The sequence below is a fragment of the Peromyscus maniculatus genome, chromosome 6 (assembly GCF_049852395.1).
Source record: "Peromyscus maniculatus bairdii isolate BWxNUB_F1_BW_parent chromosome 6, HU_Pman_BW_mat_3.1, whole genome shotgun sequence".
NCBI lineage: Eukaryota > Metazoa > Chordata > Mammalia > Rodentia > Cricetidae > Peromyscus > Peromyscus maniculatus.
This window is the reverse complement of record NC_134857.1, coordinates 46,266,501-46,276,188: the sequence shown is the minus strand read 5'-3', so window position 1 is coordinate 46,276,188 and position 9,688 is coordinate 46,266,501. Positions and strand designations below refer to the sequence as shown.

At 42.9% G+C, this 9,688-nt stretch overlaps 1 long non-coding RNA gene across 3 annotated transcripts in view; it reads left to right on the top strand.

Annotated features, from left to right (window-relative positions):
* The first annotated feature begins 2,420 nt into the window (after positions 1–2,420).
* Positions 2,421–9,688, top strand: part of LOC121830156 (uncharacterized) — a 31,402-nt gene continuing 24,134 nt past the window's right edge. For 2 of the 3 annotated variants that reach the window (XR_013052084.1, XR_013052086.1), the window contains exon 1: positions 2,421–2,593. This is a non-coding gene — a long non-coding RNA (uncharacterized LOC121830156). Of the gene's footprint in view, positions 2,594–8,995; positions 9,176–9,688 lie in introns of all 3 variants that reach the window. The other variant, XR_013052085.1, reaches the window with a different exon arrangement.

The following is a 9,688-nucleotide window of genomic DNA, read 5'->3' as shown; positions in this document are numbered from 1 at the left end:
GGTTCTAGAGATACACTACCTGGATTAGCTTAAGGGCCTAGGCCAATACCAAAGAAAGCATAATTACATGAAAACCCAACTCAATGTACATGTCATTTCTTCCAAGTAGATGGGCTCTAGAGATCTACTACCTGGATTATCTTAAGGGCCTAGGGAAGGGCCTGGCCCAGTCTAGGTCATACAGATAGTGTAGAGGTCATTTGGCCTATTAGCCACCTCTGGTCTTGGTTATGTGAGCTTAGGGGAACCCCTGGATATATAGATAATGTAAAGGTCATTTAGACTATTAGGTATCTCCAGTCCTAGTTGTGGGAACTTGGGGGACCTCCTGACTGTAAGTCATTTAGATTACTAGCCAGCTCCAGCCCTGGTTGTAGGAACCTGATGTGACCTGGCCCAACAGATAATGCAGATCACCAGGCTTCTTGATTAACATTCCTGTTTCCCTGGATGTCTGTGGCTGCAAAGACTTTCAGACTCTCAATACAGCTTCAGGTTTTCTTCTACTTCTTGTTTTTTTCTTTAACCCACAGAGGCCGTTTTGTGTTATACATATATTCAAGGGTATAGAACACCAACTGTAGCACAACCAACCTACCAGAGGCCACACACTTAAAGAAAATGCTAACTCTCCCTAACCCAGAAGTCATCAATCATCAGGAGCTCCTCAGGCAAAAGTAAAGACTCATGAGCCCTTTCCCAACACCATGCTGGAACGTTGACTGGTTTGATGTTGTGCAGGCAACCACAATTGCCGTAATTTCATGAATGCAGTGGTCCTGTAATGTCCAGAAGACACTGATTTGTTCCTCCCTGGCCTCTAGTTCTTTATTTGGAGGTCCTCTTTCTCGGTGGTCCCTGAAGCATTTGTGAATGAACTCTCCACAGACACTCATTCTTTGAACTACAACCAGGCATGAGTTTCTGTGTTAGCTGTCATCCAGTTCATAAAGAAGCCCCTCCGATGAGGTCTCAGAGCTGCACTAATTCACAGACAGAGAGATACAAACTTAGAGGCAGTTTGATGCTATGTTCATTTAGCAAGATAATAGAAGTAGGTTCACCCCTGGGGCCTCTGGGCCCTCCAGCCATGGGTTCTTGGTCAGATTTACACCGCCAGGCATGAGTTTCTTCTCATGGGAGGAGGCCTTAGCTCCAAATCAGAAAACTCTCATTTCATTCCTATATAACATTCACACCACTATTGTACTAGGAAAGCTAGGCAGCGGGGAGGAAGCTTCCTGGTCAGTACCAACTTGATTTCTCCATGTCCTGTGACCAAAGTGTGTGATGTCTTCACAATAGGGTCTTACTGTCAAGTTCTGATAGGTCACCAAGATCAGTGGCAATATCCTGTATTGCTTTGGGAATCTAGGAGACAGCCCTGGATACCAACTCAATGGGTATCACACGTCCCACATCTGGCACTGGGTTTTTTATTGGTTCAAGGATGAATATAATCCCCTGAGTAGGGTAACTCCAATTACACACACACACACACACACACACACACACACACACACACACACACACACACGAACCTTATAAAATAGTAGGTGTCCATGTATCTTTTACAAATATTCTTAGTGTTAGTTATCTCTCCCCCAACCCCCTGCTTGATGCTTCCATTGCTTTCCCCACTTGGAACCCCCCCCATTATCCCCTCCCCCCTTCATATCACCCATACTCTATGATGTCCCCCTCTATTACTTCTTATTGTCTTCCACCCAGCTTTGCTGTTGACCAGGGGTGTGCTGATTCTTTATCCTATAAATACAACTTGACTTTAACATCCCCTCTGGAAGTTCAAGACTACCCTCAGGCTCTAAGAGACTGAAGTTCCAGCCTTGAAGCTCACACTCGTCTTTCTTACATGTTTTCTTAAATTATTCTGCCACAGACTTAGTCCCCTCCCAAACTGCTGATCTCTTCCTCTTTTGAGCAATTCTGTAAGCGAAGTGTAGTATTATCTTATTTGTCTATTGTTTTACTATTTGTTTCTCACAGTATCTATTTCATCTGTTACCCTCTGTTTTTTCCTTTGAGGTTTTCATTTGTCATTTTAATTTCCCAGTTCCTTTTGTTGTTGCTCTCTGCACGTTCCCTTAAAAATACATTTTACTCCTTTTCCCTTTTCCTCTGTCTATTGCAGAAATATTTCAGAGCTTTCTTCCCTCTACCTACTCCTCTATTTGTCCCATCTTCTTTATATGTCTCTTTCTCATTTCTACTTAAATACTTGTTAATCTTCTGTTGTGTGTATGTATTAAGGAGTAGGTGACTGCTATGATTCAAACGTGTCCCCTACACTTCATATGTTGAGGACCTAGTCTGCAGTTTAACAATGTTGAGAAGAGGGACCTTTAAGAGGTGATTAGGTCACAAGGGTTCTGACCTCATAAATGAATGGTTACCATGGGGGTGGGTCAGTCATCACAGGCATGGGCTCCTGGGGAAAGATGGATAGAGGGTTCCCCTCCTCCCTATTGGGCATGCTATCTTGTCATTCTATTTTCTGGCCTGGAATAAAGCAGGAAGAAGGCCCTAATAACATGAAGACCCTTTGATCTCGCGCTTCCTGACCTCCAGAACAGTAAGGGATGAATCTCTATTCTGTGTAGAACCCGGTGGTCAGTATTGTGTTACACCAGCATGAAATGGGAGAAGATAATGAGCAAAAGCTTCTGGGAACACTGAGTATGTGAGCGTGTCTTGGTTGCTCTGAGCTAGCTATAAAGCCATCTTGTTGGGACTTTTCATGGGAAATCTTTCCTCTTAACAAGCTATAGGCCTCAGTAAATTTCTTCCTCTCTTTCTCTGGAGGATGGAAGCCTAGCAAAGTATTCTGGGAAGCCCAAGCATCCATTACACAGGCTTCATGTCCTCTCCCTTCCCTGGATTATGACCGTACTGTCTGCCTCAGAGTCCAGCACCTCTACAGAATAAACCTGAGGTCTCTTTTGGGTATTTGGTACAGCCATCAGTGTGACAGGAGTTGTTCCATCAGGATTCAGGAAGAGGAAGCTCTTTGGTAGTTTGGACTGTGTTCCCTGTTGTCTCATGTTTCTCCTCTTCCTTTGTGCCAGCATTGTATTAGCCTTTAGGACCTGTAGCATAAATCAGGTAGTTCAGGACTCTACTGCTGTTACACTGCCACTGTCTCCCATCCCCCAGGATTTAAGGGTTGCTCTCTCTTTCATGCCTTTTCCCAAGCTGTGGGTTTCCCTCTTCTTAAAAAAGTTCTTTGCTAGCATTTAGTGAGACTTCAGAGGGAATTTAATTTAGTTATGCATATCTAATCTGCAAGCTCTACTTGCACACTACCAGCAAAATGTGGATGTGGCATGAGACACTTATGTTTTAAAGTGACTGCTTATTTAATTTGTAAAGATTAAATTGGAGAAGAGTAAGAATGAGATAGGGCCTCTTGGTCCAGTTTGTGCCAGATATTAGGATAGTGTCAGGTAAAGGATACAGGATCAAGAACTTCTAGAGATACAAACATAAGACCGCTGATATGTTGATGTGAGGAGTAAGAGAGAGGGACACCTGATGAGACCTGTAGTTGTTGCTCAGGCAAATGATGGTGCTATTTACCACAATTCATGATGGTCCTATTTACCGTTATGCATGATGGTGCTGTTTATCACAATGCATGATGCTAATATTTACCATGATATATGATGGTGTTATTTAGCGTGATATATGGTGATGCTACTTACCATGATTCATGGTGGTACTATTTACCATGATGCATGGTAGTGCTATTTACCACAATGCATAATGGTGCTTATTTACCATGACACAGAAAACTAAGAGAAAAATTCACAGTGGAAACTTTTAACCATTTCAATTATTAAATTGAATGGCTGCTCAGTGACCTTTGTAGGACTTAGCTTCAAAGATTATTTTACAGTTAAAAGCATTTTTACTATGTTATTGTTAGCCAGCTCTTTTTCTATGACATTATAAGGACTTAAATGACAGGAATGAAAGGCTCCAGTGTGGTGTTGGGATGCTGCCAAATGCCACTCTGAGTAGTTTTCTTGTTTATCATTTTTTCCTGGTGAGTGCAGCATATTACAATCAGCAAAAGGTTCCACAATGACAACTGACCCAAGAAGACACAGAAGCCAATCACTTTCTTCCTGGGTGTAGGAAGCACCCTAATGAATGAGTCTTAAAAATCTGTAAATGCTTTTTTCATCATTATAGTAGTTTTCAATACTTTTTCTTTTATTTACTAAATGAAAAGCAATGATTTAACTAAACCAATAATGACTTCTGTGAAAACAATAATTGAATTTGATATTCAAAGCAGGTAACAAATTATAATTCTGTATTCTGTGAGCTGACCTGTTTTGTGGACATACGTTGTGCTATTTCAATAGTTATATGCAACAATGTGTTACAACAACATCAGCAACACATGTTTTATCACTGAAAACTGTTTTCCTCACTTGTTTCACTCTGGTGACAATCCTAACGAATTCTTCCAATTAAAAGTTCAGATCAGCAATTCACTTACTGGGCTAGATAAGTGCAATAAAGTTGTCACTGGATAGCTTACAGATTTCTGTATTTACCAATTGAAATTCTGTACTGAAGACATTGAGAACAAATCCAGAAGTCTAGAATGTTTGTAAGCACAATACCAATTTGTATATTCTTTAAAAAGTTTTTACATATTAGATTAGACTTAAATAAAAAAAAATGGTTCTGGAATGGAATATGTGAGTGTTTGTATTTGCTGAAGGATGGGAAATGGGAGGAAGAAGCTTCCATATGACTAGATATTTGATTTCAGAAATGTAGTGGTAGGTTCTCCAGTCCCGCCTGGCCCGCAGCCCTGCAGCCGCCTATAAAATAATCACTCAGAGGCTTGATATTATTTACAGACTATATGGCCTATGGCAGGCCTCTTGCTAGCTAGCTCTTATAGTTTAACTCAATCTATGAATTGCCATATATTCTGTGGATTTACCGATCTGCTGACATCTTGCAGTTTCTTGGGCGGTGGCTGGCATCTCTCCCTACTCTCCTTTCTTTTCTCCATATCTCTGCTTGGATTTCCTGCCTGCCTCTAAGCTGCCTTGCCATAGGCCAAAACAGCTTTATTTATTTATTAGCCAATAGGAGCAACACATATTCACAGCATACAGAAAGACATCACACAGCACAGAAAGATTGTGGAGGAGGTGGTCTTGGAGAGCAGGATCACAGTCGGATCTTGTTGAATCAAAAGTGATAGATAGCCATCAAGTAGAGATGATAGGCAGGCTGTGGGATATGTGGTTCTGGAGTTGAGGGAGAAACCTGGGTTAGACATGAAAATTAGGGAGATGTCACCACTTATGTTACTGACCATCAGATACTGGAAGTGAGGGTGGAAGAAGAGATAAGCTCAACCTGGAGCTTGGAAGAAGGCAAGAAGCAAGCAGAGGGCAGCCAGATGAACAGCCAAGGAGGCAAGAGACAAATTAGAGGCCAGGCACCCCAGAGGGCAAATGAGGACTGGACTTGAAGAAGGACTAGCTCAAACAGATGTATATGTTGCCTGTGGGAAAGACACTGTCTGTAGACAGAGAAAACTGCCCTCAGAGGAGAAGTAATGAGAACTGATGGGGCAATTTCCATAAGCACCCTAGGATGGATGGGATCTGACCATAAGCAGAGGGGGGCCAAACCTGAATAGAATAGTTCATCTAGAATAATGAGTGAGAAAGAAGATGAAATGAGTCCCATTCCTATGGAGAGAGAAAAGCATGAATCGTTTCTCAGTGAAATCAGAAGTCATGTCAATGCTGAGAGAGTGGATGAGCTATGGGCAGGGATGGATTTGGAAGGTCTGAAGAGAGGAAATAGATGTGACTATGTGGGCAAAAGCAGTGTATGAGTTTGATATAGTCTTAAGGATCATGTCATGAATTTAAAGTGAGATTATACACACTGGTTGTTTGCTCCTATTGCATGTAGCTATTGCATTCAAGCAGGCTGGGCTAGACTGAGGCAGAGCTAACCTTCTCTCATGTCGCCCATACTTGTGTGAGAGAGGACCCAAGTCAGAGGGTCTCTCACACACAACTAGAAATGTAACCACTGCTGTCTTTGATCTTGTCCTTTTCTCTTTGTGTCAGTGCCATGACTGTTTTGTAAATTCTTCATGTTAATCCTTACTCTTACCTAAGGGAAAATTTATACTAGTTTAGCTTAAGTATCTGTATTGTTCTATTTTCATCTCTAAGATGGGTTCATTGCTCCAAAAGTGAAAATGTTCCACTGTACTGAGAAGAGGAGGTAGGTCTTATAAAGAGAGGAAGCAAATGAGAGCAGAGAAAAAGATTTTTTTTTTAAGTTGGTTTGGTTTCTGTTGTTGTTAGATGGAGTTTTGCGATGTTGCCATAGTTGTCTCAAAACTCAAACTCGCAATCTTCTTGTACTGTCCACTGAACTCTGGGATTAAATGTGAGCTCTCACACTCAGCTTCAAAGTCACTTTTCTTGTAAGGTAGAGACAGTAAGAAAGAAATTATTAGTTATCATTGGGTTGCTGTGTGTGAATAAGAGAGAGGGGAAGAAAGAGGAGAGAGAGAGAGAGAGAGAGAGAGAGAGAGAGAGAGAGAGAGAGAGAGAGAGAGAGAGAGAGAGAGGAGGCAGAGGGAAATCCATTGTCATGCCAATTGGAACTGATTTGTTTGGAAAATGTAGCTGTTATCTCTTTGTTTTTGAGGTCAGACAAACTGGCTAATTTCAACTTCATTCAGAGGAACTCCAACATGACTGACTTGACTCTTTTTTAGCCTGATCTGTTGGAGTCTAGGGAAGGATCTTACACCCAAATAGTAATTTTCACTTAGCGCCACAGGGATATGAATAAGAAGAGCATTGCCATGTGTCTGCTCACTCAGTGGCGAAGTGCTTCACTTTGGTGTGACTTTGGGTGCTGGATATGTAATCATGCCTCAGAAACCCCATTTGCCAGGGAACACTGAGCCAGAGTCTGATGTGTAGGGTTTTGACTCTATCAAAACAGGGTGATAGCACAGTGGATAAAAGCATGAGGGCCACAGTTTGGGTCTCAGAACCCACTAAATGCTAGGAGGGTGTAGTGAAACTCCATGTCCTGTAGTTCAAAACATGTTGGTTAGCTAGACTAGCCCATGTCCTAAGCTCAGTTAGTGAATAAGGAAGAAAGTGACCAAGAATGAATCCCAGTGTCTGCCTTGGTTTTTCACCAGCATTTGCATATATGTGCATGTGTACGCACATACATGGGATCATGTAAATACACAAATTCACACTACACATACATGCAAAAATAAATAATGATAGAAATAACCCAGATGATAATCCTCATGATCAGTGGGGATGGAAATGGAAACTGTCCCTTACATCAGGTCCTTTTGGATGCTTTGATAAATTCTTCTCGTCCTGAAAAACCTGTGTGTGGTGATATACCATGAACCCCAATAAAACTGATCTGGGGATCAGAGGACAGAGCCAGCCAGCAGTGATTGGCACACACCCTTAATCCTATCACTCGGGAGACAGAGATCCAGATCTCTGTAAGTTCAAAGCCACACTGGGAACAGAAGCAGGCAGTGGTGGCACACACCTTTAATCCCAACACTTGAGATCTCATGGCTTTGCTTGGGAAGCACACACGCCTTTAATCCCAGGAAGTAAGATGGCAGGGCAGAAAAAGATATGTAAGGCATGAGGAAATGGGAACTCACTCTCTTGAGGCTGAGGATTTTGTAGAGGTAAGAATGTGGCTGGCTTGTTTTGTTTCTCTTTCAGCTTTCACCCCAATATATCTGGCTCTGGGTCTTTTCTATTTAAAAGACCATTTAGCAATCCGTGTTACATCCGTGTCACTTAGTAAGAGAGCCTGTGGCAGCTCCTGATGCTGGCAGCACCTTGGCTCCTATGATGTTGTATCTCTGGGGTGCATCACAACAGTGCAGGCCTACTGGCCCTGCTCCTCTTGGCTCCCCCAAAGTCGTCTGAGGGTCTGCAAAATCACAAGCTCTGAAGCTCCAACACAGACCTATGGATTCGTGGTCTCTGGGAGCAGAGCCTAGGAACCTCTTCTCAGAAACAGCTCAGACGACTGTAAGGACCTGCAGGTTCCAGAGCAGAATTCTGTGACCATGGCAATGCTACAGAACTGGAAAGCTGATGAAAAGATGTGCCCTCCCACTGCTGATGGCATCAAGCCTGAGCCCGCCGGCCCTTAGCCAAATCACTCCATGAGCCTCTTCCTCAGTCCTTCCCTTTCCTTCCTCAGCCTCCAACCCCTGCTGATTGTCCACCGTGCCACTGGCTGTCCTCTGATGTGGCCACCTCCAGTGTCTGTCATTGTATTAATCAGAACTCTGGCTCAAAAACATACTTGAGATGAATCGCTTAAAAGGAGGAGTTTGGGGCTCAAAGTCTCTGAGGGTTTGGTCTATGGCTGTTGACTCCACTGTTTCTGTATCTGTGGTGGAAGAGAATATCAGGATGCATAATCTGCTCACCTCACAACTGCCAGGAGGCCCGGGGAAGATGTATCCACCCTCCACAGACATGCTACAGAACCTCACAGGAGGGTTTCCAAGGAGTCTGGGAAAGTAGAAAAGATCGTGATGAGGCAAGCTAAAGACTGTTGGCTGTACAAACAGACTAGATCAGGGAGTTTACAAACAGGACCATTTCCCATAGTACTAGAGAGATCTGTGAAAGGCAATAATCAGCCCTAACAAATGGCAAATGGAAAATCCAGAAAAAAGAATCTTTACTCTGTCCCTGAGGAGGGATTGGTAAAATAAAATGATTCTACGATCCCCTTGGACTTTTAAGGCTCCTAACATATTTGTTCTTGTCACAGTTGGCCCCTTTGGTTCTATTTCTTTAACACAAAGTTTGTGTTTACTCATCAGTTTGCAGTTGTTGACTGGGAAAAAATATGAATAATTTTTCCAAATACCTTTTTCCTTGTGCCATTGATTCAGCTCACAGTACATCCCTGTCTGTGATCAAAAGTTGCGGCAAATAAGAAATATGCTGAGCTGGGAAATTATGCATGAAAGCTCAAGCCATAAGTCTGCTACCAGGCGACAAGGCTGTTCCTGTGAAAAATGCCAACAGTAGGACTGTGATTTCACATCACATCTGAGAGGGATTTGAGGGAGGTAAGAAATTATGTAATTAGAGGAGTTTAAGTTTCCTTCAGTTTTAATATTTTTTAATTAGGAAAATTTTTATTCATTTTACATACCAACCACAGATCCCCCTCTCTTCCCTCCTCCTGCCCACCCAGACTCTCCCCCTGCCCCCGCAACCCATGCCCCATTCCCTCATTTGGCAAGGTAAGGCTTCACATGGGAAGTCAGCAGAGCCTGATACACTCAAATGAAGCAGGTCCAAGCCCTTCCCCCTGCATTAAGGCTGTGCAAGGTGTCCTACCATGGGTAGTGGGCTCCAAAAAACCAGCTCATGCACCAGGGATGGATCCTGATCCTACTGCCAGGGGAGCCCTTAAGCAGATCAAACTACACAACTGTCTTGCCTATGCAGAGGGCCTAGTCCAGGCCCATGGACCACAGCTATAGGTCTAAATTTCATGAGTTCCCACTAATTTGGTTTGGTTGTCTCTGTAGGTTTCCCCATCATGATCTTGATGCCCCTTGCTCATAAAATCCCTC